Source organism: Vicugna pacos, chromosome 9 (genome assembly GCF_048564905.1).
Source record: "Vicugna pacos chromosome 9, VicPac4, whole genome shotgun sequence".
NCBI classification, from domain to species: domain Eukaryota; kingdom Metazoa; phylum Chordata; class Mammalia; order Artiodactyla; family Camelidae; genus Vicugna; species Vicugna pacos.
Genome location: NC_132995.1, coordinates 48,952,270 through 48,959,398, shown reverse-complemented (window position 1 = coordinate 48,959,398; position 7,129 = coordinate 48,952,270). Strand labels below are relative to the sequence as shown.

General features: G+C 42.8%; 1 protein-coding gene across 2 annotated transcripts in view; it reads right to left on the bottom strand.

The window, feature by feature from the left end:
• The window catches only part of WWOX (WW domain containing oxidoreductase), an 897,467-nt gene that overhangs the window by 382,561 nt on the left and 507,777 nt on the right, over positions 1–7,129 (bottom strand). The window lies entirely within an intron of this gene.

Sequence of the window (7,129 nt, the reverse complement as noted above, 5' to 3'; positions counted from 1 at the left end):
GGTGACTATAGTTAATAATATTGTATTACATACTTGGAATTTGCAAAGAGAGTAGATCTTAAGCTTTCTTACACACGCACACGCCCACACACACAGAGTAACTATGTGAAGTAATGGATGTGTTAATTAACTTGACTATGGTGATTACTTCACAATTTATACATATATCAAATCATCACATGGTATACTTTAAATATATACAGTTTTATTTGCTGATTATATCACAATAAAACTGGGGGAAGAGAAAGGGAATACAAGGAAAGTTGCTTTGAAAAAAGAAATTCAAAAGCTGCAGCACTGGTTGATAATATGAACTAAATTGCAATTTAATAAATACTATTTATTTGGAGAGGAAAACAATTCTTAGGAACATGGCATCCAAAAAGGGAGAAGAAAGAAAGGTATATTTTCAACCACCAGTGTCCAAAACGGGGTGAGCTACGAGGACACTGGCTTTCACATTCTAGGCTAGCTTCTTCAAAATACTCATCTAGGATGTGTTAATGATCTAGTCTTTTATCCACCCATTCATTCATTCCTTCATTCATTCACTCACTGAATACGACAATGGCTACTTAGTCACTTGCACACTGATCTCAGGCTGTGTGGAATCAGCCTCTGTGCCTTCTTCCCTGAAAGTTCATTGAGCCTCATCAGTTGACTTTGCAGATGAGGGAAGCACGGATGCTGGGAAGGGAAGTCGTGCTCCCAGAGCTTCATCTCCAGCAAACAAAGTTAGGAAAGATGGTTCCTCCGGAGGCCAAGCCCTCTAGAGAAAAAGCTGCCACAGAGCAAGAGAGAAATGCCTGGCCAAATCCATTTATAATCACAATCTAATAATGCTTAAGAATGCCCTACGGGACGAGCCTAAAGAAAATGATGAGAGTAATTACAAGGGTTCACATTAGTGATAATTCAATAACCATCCTCCTTGGCATGTCTTTCTTCTTGAGATGGATAAGCTGGATTGCATTAGACAGACTTCTATCTCTGCCACTTACAAGCCATGCAACCTTGGAAAAGTCCTTTCAATTCTATGCGTTTCTTTTTTTGACATTTTTATCTTCTGTAAGGAGGAGGTTATAATGTAGTAAAACTCTACCACAGTACTTGCTATGATAAAGACAATTGTGAAGAATCTTGAGAAGTGAGATGGATGGTCTTCCTGACCCCAGTATTCTTCCTAGTCATCCTCCCTGCATCTGGCTGATGAAATGAGATTCCTAGAAGATTCCTGGAATCATTGCCACCATCCTGGAACAAGCAGCCAACCGATGGACCTGGAATTATCCCCATTGATATTTAAGCTGGAATGTGCAGTTGTCCCCAGGGAGTACCAAGCTAAGTAGGACCAGGACAGACCTCCATCAGGAAGCCTGTCCCCTAGAATTCCCGGCCAGCAAACTAGGCTGTCTCACCAGGTCACTTAAATAATTATGTGATTAAGTGCGTTAGATGGCACTTACAAAGTTACAATGAAGATTAAATAAAATAGTGCAAATAAAGCCTCTAGCACATAGTAAGTGCTCCAATAAATGTTAACTAAGATGGTTATTATTATGGGAAAACGGAAGACAACTGTGGCTATCTTACAGACGGTTATCATGCTTTAGGAGTGGGTTCAAAAAATCTGTTGAGCTTGTTAGCTGAATTATATTAGAAATAACAGTCTTGTGTACTAAATAACGTTTACCAAGAGTACAGAAAGTCACTCAACTACTTAAAGGTGTATTTTCAGCCACCAGTGTCCAAGGGATATTTTCAATTTCAATGTCCAAGTGAATCCCTCAAGAGCAGATGCTATTCAAGAGATGCGGAGGTTTTCTTTGATGGATTGAGATATTGGTCTTTCTTGTTTTAAATAATCAGTCAGAATTTGTTGACTTTGAGTGGATTCAGTGTTCTCTCTTCTCCTCCCCACCCCTTCTCCTCCTCATTTGGTTTTCAAGAAAAAGGCTGATTTTCTTCACAGGTATTGCGGCAGTCTGTTTCCACACAGAGGGGTCAGAGATGAACATCAGTGGGGTTATTCTCTTTCATTTGAGAGACTATATGCCTTCGGTCTTCCTCAAAAACATATGAATTAATTTCTTTCTTCCTTGCTTCTTTCCTCTCTCTCTCTCATTCCCTTTTTTCCCCAGTCACAGAATGTTGGCATGTTGGTAATGCATTGGACCTACTTATTTTTTTTTAACTTTTTGCAGAAATGGCTCCCTTTACTTGCAACTTAATATTACACATTATTTTTACTGTAGGTAAAAAATAAGGCGTGCATGACTGATAGAAGAATGTTCTGCTATCTTTAGTAAACTCTATTCTGAGATATTGTATTATTACCTGAATTGCTGTTTTTTGTTTTGGGGTTTTTTTTTTTTTTTAAATAAAAAATGGCCTACCTGATAAATTCTTAGGATGATGTTCCAGGATAAGGGTTTGTTCGTAGGCATCTCTGCTTCTTTTTATTGGTTAATGAGAATTTTTTGTTTTAAACTCCCAGGAAACTCAGTTAAATTTAATGCTGGTAGACAGAAATAATTTATCTATGTTCTTCGTATATTCATCCCGTTTTTTATTCTAATCAGCATCTGGTATGTTGTTCAAAACAAAATAAGTATGTGTCTTTTCCATAGAGTACTGTTCCCTTTTGAGTCACTTCAAATCTACTTTGGAAGAAAGTCTGGTGTCAATTGTTGGACTGTTCTTTTTTCACTTTTTCTAGCCAGGTGGCACCTCCTAGTCCTAATGGGAATTTTCCTTCAGGTCGCACAGCTAGGAGTCCTGGCGACACCACTTCCCATAGGGGTGGAGTGCCGGGACGCCTAGGACACTGTGTATTTGGCATTTCAGTCCCTCAGAAGAACTGAAGCTCAGAATCAGGACAAAGCGGAGGTGACCATCGGCCAACCTGGACGAGGGCTACTCTCCTTCTGTCTGGATAAGGCAGCAGCTGGACCGTCCGGAGACTTCCACTTTCATAGAAGAAAGGCTAATGTTCCCCTTTTCTTTTGTTTTCTTTCTTATTTTTAAGATGAGGAAAGGACTTTTGGAAATGCTTTCCATATGCTGTCTTATTTTTCTCTTGTATTTGGGTCTGCTCACAGTCACTCTTCTGTCAAAAAGCATTTGACTGTAGTACCAGACCTTTAAAAGGCTACTTTCTGGTCTTCTATCTATTTTGAGGACCCTCAAAGTGAGGAAAGTCAAACTTGGTATTAAATAACCACCCAGGATGTAGCTGTCAGCTTGAGGTGTTAAGAGGAATGGGTTATAAAAAGCCTGGTTAAATATAGGAAGTACAGTTGAATTCCAGGTAACCTGAGATTTGAACACCCAATATGACTTTAATGGAGGCAATCTATTTGGCCCATTTTCACTGATACATATTATACCTATTTTAAGATCTGTGATTTTTCCTCCTTAGCTATTTTCAACTAGACCAGAGAATATTGCCACTAGCCTAAGTCATTTCCATGATGATCCATCTGTGGATTCCTCACCTTTATTTTTTCCCTACTAAAATAAATAAATACAGTTTTAACTATTCTTAACATATTCTCCTAATGTTAAAAAAAAAACGGTAAGTATTCCATTAAGATTTAATTTTCTACCACCAGAACCCAAAACTTGAGTTTGAGTGTTTCTTGGTCTTACTTTTTGTTTTTAACTTAATATAGGAATTGTAGTAAGTAGTCTCTGTGGCATTTTTTAACATTTTAATGTTTGATCATTTTAACTGTTTTAAAAATCCAATTTTTTTCCCCTTTCCTCTCTTTAGGTCTAGGGCTCTAAATTCTCTGGGGCTCTGTTTCCTCGTCTGAAAAATGGGGCCACTACTTGTGTTGCAGGTGGCAGTTTCCGGGTTTTAAAGGTAATCTGTGCTTGATGCCTCGCACACGGAGCTGCTAATTCACAAAGCACTGCTGTTGTACATCTGCTTATCCACACAGGCAGCCCTCCATCGTGTGGAACCAGCCCATGACGGCTTCGGCCCACCCACCCCACGAGGCCTACAACACACCCAGGCTGTGTGATCAGCAATTGATAATTTTAGAAGACACTTGGCTAATTTTTCTGATCTCACTACTACAAATAGTCCTGGATTTCGTTCAGGTTCAGATTTCACTCTAGGGGTAGAAAGATGAATTATTTGATTACAAGGAGAAACAGGAGACCGTGTGTCAGGCTGCTTTGCAAATCAATTCACCTCCCCTCCTAGATGCTCCTTCCTACCCAAGATACACAGCTTTACAAGAAGTTTGGCAGCATCCGTGTTTGCCGGGTCAGAGGGCAAGGTGCATGCAGATGTAATATCACCGAGCGGTGTAATCCGAGTGTGCATGAAAAATAACTGCAGAGGGCATGCCGCGAGCCCGGGAACCCTTTTGCCACGGGTTCTGACAGCACCTCAAATAAGCACCTTCCCTAATCTCCCTTGTTGATTCCGATCTGCGCCCAGTGATTTCACGCAGCTGCCATCCGCTCACCGGTTAGGGCATGTTGATCGTGGCTGTCCTGTAATTAGAGCCGTGGTCTCTGATGGTAATGGAGGCCTGTTGCCGAGACGGGGTAAGACCCTAATGGAACTGGTGGGAGGAAGCCAAGAGGTGAACGTTACAGCCAGCACGGTGGGTTCACCTTCTCCTATTTGATTTAACTCTGTGTCTCCAGGGCTCAATGTGGAAGAATGCCCAATAAATGCTGGAGAAGGAAAAATTCAATGATTGTCCCCAAAGCAACTCCACCACTGGGCAACTCTTATTATTTGTGTAGAGTCCTTAGGGCTATTTTGTAAATATTTGTGACCTGCTGTTTATAAGGTATCATGGTTCATTCTATCCAACCATCTGTCCATTCATTCATCAAATATGTGTTGAGGAGCCACTCTGCACAAGGTCTGGTGACTTCTGTACTTTGGGAGTTTGACACAGAGCCCAGGACACAAAGCACACTAGATAAATGTCAGACGCAGGAATGAATGAATCAGGTTGGGGAGAAGAATAGCTGGTCTGTTGAAGAAATGTACTGCGTGATAGGCAGGGAACTCGTCTGTCATCCTCTAGGGTCTGAAGAGCCCATGTGTCTCAGTCAAGTTCGACATTCTCTAGTCCAGATAGACTTGGAGCTTCCTGGGCCACTGTGCCTTAGGGCTGCCCTGAAGGAGTGTTATTTCAGCTACCGGATCTTGAAGATCCATAGGATGCTCAGTCTCAGAGAGACCTAACAGATCAAGGACAAGTCCCTCCTGTGACAAGTGGGGAAATTGAGGCAGAGAGAAGGGTTGCAATTTATCCCTGGTCACAGAGCAGACACAGAACTAGGACTGAACTCTGGGATGTTGACACTCTCTTCTCTGCCTGGCTGTATCCCACAGCACCTCCCCAGTATGCTGCACCAGCTCACGGGCTGATGCTCTAGGGAAGAAGAGACAGACAGGAGAGGAGGGAACAAATGCATATATAATCAGACAGTCCTAAGTGCATAGAAGACAAGACACAGAGTGGGTAGGGAGGGGAGGGTCTGAATTCAACTCTACCATTTACTAACCAGGTAACTCAGACATCTTGCTAAGCCTCTCTGAGCCTCCATGTCTCATTGAAACAACAGGGAGACTAATTATAGTACCTGTCTCATAGGGGTGTTATGAGATGCGAAGAATACAGTCTGGCAATATAATACAGCACTTAATAAGTAATGAAATGATTATTGATACTGGTTTTATTTGGATAAGGTGGTCAGAGTAGGCCTCTGAGGATATATAAACTGAGTTGGAAAGATGAGAAAGAGACAGTAATGGCAAAAGGAGCAACATGCACAAAGGCCCTGAGGCAGTTATGGCGTTGTGCATCTGAGGAATAGAACGACACTAAGAGTGGCTGTAGGGAACTAAGCAAGATTGTGTTTGGTGTGAAATAAAGTCTGGGAGGTAGGCAGGATTCCAGGCCTGCAGGTCAAGCAAACCCTGGCAGAGAGTAGAGATTCTTATTCTAAATGGAACAGGAAGGCACTGCAGGGTGTATGAGTCAGCTACTGGCACAATACTGCTGCATAACAAGCAGGTCAGGGGGTGGCTAATATTGACTAGGCTTAGTGGAACTTGGCTCCAAGTTGAAAGTCAGGTTCAAGTTTACTCTGTGTGTCTCATTCTGAGGCTCCAGCTGCAGAGGCACTGGCTATGAGAGAAGTGCAAGGGGGCACATCCAGTTGAGCAACACATTTCAAGACTGCTCACATCACGTTGGCTAAGATCCCACAGGCAAGAGAAAGTCACATGACCATGGCCAAAAAAACAGGAGCAAGGAAGTTCATCCTGCCTAGCTTGAGCTCCCATCAAGGGTGGTCGTAGACAGAAATCCTCTGCTTTTTGAAAGTTTGCTTTACACCACTTTGCTTTTATTAAAGACAGACATTAGTATCTGTTCTCACTAACCAAAAGAAATCCCAAGAGGATTTTTCACTTTCACAGGAAAAAAAAAAGGGAGGATGGGGAGAACAAAAATTGTTCAGTATTTGGCCAAGAACCATTAGAGGCAGCAGGAGTGGCCCTACCAAGCTCCTTCCCAGGAAACTACACTCAGCGTCTCAGCATCAAGCCACGGTCACTCTGAACTGTGACTGTGAGCATCCATGTTTTATCTCCACTTACTTTGTGCATCCGTTAGCAGGACTTGTCCTCAGGTGATTGCTTCTTCACTTCCCTCCCTCTCAGCTTAGGAGAGGTTTCCTGGGAAGCTCTACTTTCTGAAAGCAGGTGACTGTGCAGTCTCACTACTGTGGAGTTTCACAGGGTCAAGAGCTGGTGGTACCCATGGTCCATGGGAAACAGGGTGCAAGTTCTACAGGCATCCAGAGGGCTCATCAGGGTCAGAGCTGGCAGAGCTGTAAACGTCACCAGGGCATGTACTCCTGGTGACCAGGAGTCCTCCACCAGCCACCTCCACCTCTCAGCACCCCATTTTGGACCAAACCAGGTCAACTTTCTGCTGGACCCTGGAGAGTAGCCAAAACTCCCATGGATCATCCAATCAGAAGTGAGGGATGCCCCCAGACAAATCACACGTTGGCTTGTGCCACCTCAGTGCTGGCCTTCTAGAATCTTCCAGCTTCCACAGAGGCAGAAGGCCCTCCTCAG